The sequence below is a fragment of the Sceloporus occidentalis genome, unplaced genomic scaffold, assembly GCF_023333645.1.
Source record: "Sceloporus occidentalis isolate IW3139 unplaced genomic scaffold, rSceOcc1.0.p SCAF_48, whole genome shotgun sequence".
In the NCBI taxonomy this organism is placed as follows: Eukaryota; Metazoa; Chordata; class Lepidosauria; order Squamata; family Phrynosomatidae; genus Sceloporus; species Sceloporus occidentalis.
In genome coordinates, this window is record NW_028317028.1 from 3,634,977 (window position 1) to 3,638,715 (window position 3,739).

Genomic DNA, 3,739 nt, shown 5'->3' on the forward strand with positions numbered 1-3,739 from the left:
ATGAACTAAATGCACCTATTTTACTTTACATTATGAAGGCCAAAGAAGTGCTTGACTCTATATAATAATATAATAAATGCTTAAATCTGTTAAAGCCACCTCACCAATTGAACTACAGTATGCTTTATATGCGACCATCTCTGCCCTTCTTGCAAATGCAAACCATTCAACAGCGTGTTATTTAAATCAGATTTGAGAATGCTGAGGACTATCGTTTCCCTAATAGCCCCAGGACTTCACCCTGTTAAGCCCCATAGCAACATATCTGGTTGCTTATACAGCATCTAAACAAGTGACGTAATTAAAATATCTGCATAGAATAGCTGATGTACAGGAACTGCAAGCAGAATCCGTATTACTACAGTGAAGTTAAGGATTGTAATGAGCCACAGACTTGTGTAATGGTTATTTTAATAGTCCCAATGCCATTATAGACAGTTTAAACTGCTAGAACGAACCAATATATTCAGAGATGTAACTCAGCTCACGTTTCTCCACATTCTTCAGAAGACAGTCCTTCAAACTAGCATTGAGAAGGTCTATCAATATTTTAGGAATGTTGGCAATAAACCATCATAGTTTGTCTTACAAACCAAAGGGAATGGTGTTCACATCTAGCAGCCAACTCATTGATATTTCTTTATGCTTCATAGTACAAACTTACCGTATCATACCTCCCAACATTTCAAAATGTGAAAGAGGGACACTTTTTTTTTTTTAAATAGCTCTTGTGGAACTCACCAATACAAACAGTGGTGTTGCTGAAGGGTGACCACATGTCTGGGCAGTGTGAGTAGAAACGCTCTTTTTTTTTTTTTACGCGGAGGAGACAGAGGGGCGCCTAGCATCTGCTTTCATGCTGAGCGCCGGAATATGAAGTCATATTCTGGCGCTCAGCAGTGAAGCAGCGTGCACCGTGGCAGAGCAGGGTGATGGAGGCCTCGTGCTCCCACCACAGGATTTCAAGGTTAACTACGTAGGGGGGAGAGGGTAGATAGAAGGTAGGGTAGATAGTTGGGAGGGGGAGAGGGTAGATAGTAGGTAGGGGGAGAGGGTAGATAGTGGGTAGAAAGTGATAAGGGGAAGTAGAGGAGGTAGAAAGTGATAAGGGAGGGAGAGGATGAAGAAAGTGATAAGGGAGGGAGAGGAGGTAGATAGAAAGGGGGACAGAGGGTAAAAAATTTGTAAAGGAGGGAGAGGGGGTAGATAGTGAGAAAGAGGGTAGTAAGAATATTGAAATAACTAAAGAGTGAATGAGTGAGTATGAATTAATGTATGTGTCGGGGTGCTAGCTGGTAAGGTAGGGAGCGTAGAGCAGGGTAGCACCAGATGGAAAGAATAAGCCAAATACAAAGTCCGAGTGATAAATCCAGGTCAGGGCAGGCAGCGAAGGAGCAATAACTAGAAACAAGCCGAAGTCGAATACCAGGAGGTCAAACACAAAAAGGCAGGATAAATGGGGAATCGCACAGAGCAGAACACAAGGCACTAGAAGCTCAATAACTAAGCCCAGACTGAAGGGTGAGCTGGGTTTTATATTCTACAGGCCAGGTTCCTCCCACTGACTCACAGGTGTTACACCTACACCCGAGAGCATAAGTATTCCCCACCATGGGGGTTAATTAGGGGTTAACTTAGTCTGCCCTGCACTACCGTGCGGCGGCCAGCAGAGGGCGCCTGAGATTGGGATTGTGCGGGAGCGCGCCTTGCTGTAATTGCCGTGCGCGGCCGCAACAGCGTGGGGGCGCGCCTCGCAGCAACTGCCGCTGACGGCCGTGATGGCCGGATGATCTGCCGCGTGGTTGCCGGCACGGGAGGCACCGGAGGACGAGGACGTAGTCCGCCCCGCAACGGAGCACGGCGTCCAGCCAAAGACCCCGGTAAGGGGCATGATGAGGGGCTGGGGGCCTGACAGTATGGATGAATTATCTGAATGAGGGAGAGACTTAATTAATTAATGTGTGGATGAATTGTCTGAATGAGGGACAGAATTAATGAATTTGTCATAATGTATTAATGAATATGTGTAATATTTAGGTGAATGTGTGAGAGAATAAATGATTATGTGAATGAAAGTGTGAATTAGCGAGTGACTGTAAAAGTGTTTGTGTGTATCACGTGTATAATTGTGGAAAGGCAAAGATGGCACAGACCTGGCTGTTTGGGGACAAAGTTGACTCGTGCTGGGCTGTTTGGGGCAAGTCCTATGTGTATAATTTGGGTTGGCACAATTTGGGTGTGCGTCCTGTGATCTATGCCTGTAATTTAGGGGTTTATCTATACCTATATAATATTTATATAGATATATATATATCGGCGGCAGGGTCTAATATTAATATATATGGGCAGCAGGGTCTAATATTAATACATATCAGCAGCAGGGTCTAATATTAAAGAAACTGACAGTTCAGCTGTTATTTTGAAATCATATTTCAATTTTAAGAGATAAATACTTATTATATAGTTAAAAATATATGTCTAATGCATATATGTGATGGGGTGATCTCATAAATCAATAATAAAGGGAGGGGCTTGCTGGAGGCATTAATACAAATAGTGCTGATGTAGATGTCTGTCGTAGATTGTGTCCTGCTGTTTGTGTGTTTTTGGTTATCAGTCTAGCAGAGCCTGTCCTGGTGTTTGTGTGTATGGGTGTTCGTGTGGCAGAGCCTGCCCTGGTGTGTGTGTGTGGGTGTCACTGTAGCAGAGCCTGTCCTGGTGTGTGTGTATGGGTGTTGGTGTGACAGAACCTGTCCTGGTGTGTTGGTGTGGCAGAGCATGTCCTGGTGTGTGTGTGTCTGGGTGTCAGTGTGACAGAGCCTGTCCTAGTGTATGTGTTCGGGTGGCAGAGCCTGTCCTGTGTGTGTTTGGATGTCGGTGTGGCAGAGCCTGTTCTGGTGTGTGTGTTTGAGTGTCGGTGTAGCAGGGCCTGTCCTGGTGTGTGTGTTTGGTTATCTGTCTCCTGGCACTTAATTTACAGTAGGAACTATTTTGTTTTTACTTATCCAGAGAATTTGTAGTGACTTCAGGGGACAAAACGTTCAAGGCCCTGAAATCATTTAGTGGAAAAGATAAGGTAATGTGTTATTTACTCTATAATATTTATTTCAAGGATTAGTCGCACTAAATTGTGGCTTCAGGCTTCCCATGTTGAATGACCAAGTTTTATGTATATGTATATAGAATACAGATATTAGTATAAGAGTTTACCTATTCAGGTGACGCCTACATCAATATTAAACTAAACGACCACCGATGTGCAGTGTCTTCTTTAATTAGATTTATTGGAATGGCGTGTCGCTGTATTTGGTCCGTAATCATTAAAGAATTGCCCTGTAGATAGGAGGCGTCCCTCGCAGTCAGGCAGAACTGCAGTGCTGGGGTCTTCCAGAGATGGTTAACATCACCTTTGGAGTTGGAGCCAGGAGGCTTCTTCCTATATCTTACTGAGAAGGTAGAGGTGGTAGATCAGTGGAATGACTGTCCAGCAGACGTGGTAAAGGTTAATACAGCAAGGGAATGTAAGCATGCATGGGATATGACTAGACTATGAACGGAACCTAATTACATTAAAAAAAATGGGCAGAAAAGAGGGGCAGAGTGTTTCTTATCTGCCTTCAAATTCTATGCTTCCATCCTGGCATCGTGGGAACCTTTGTAACAAAACCACCTGGACCATCGCCTGTTGGCTTCTCCTGCCGTAGCTTTACCTTGGGAGCTGCTATCTATGTACTGTCAG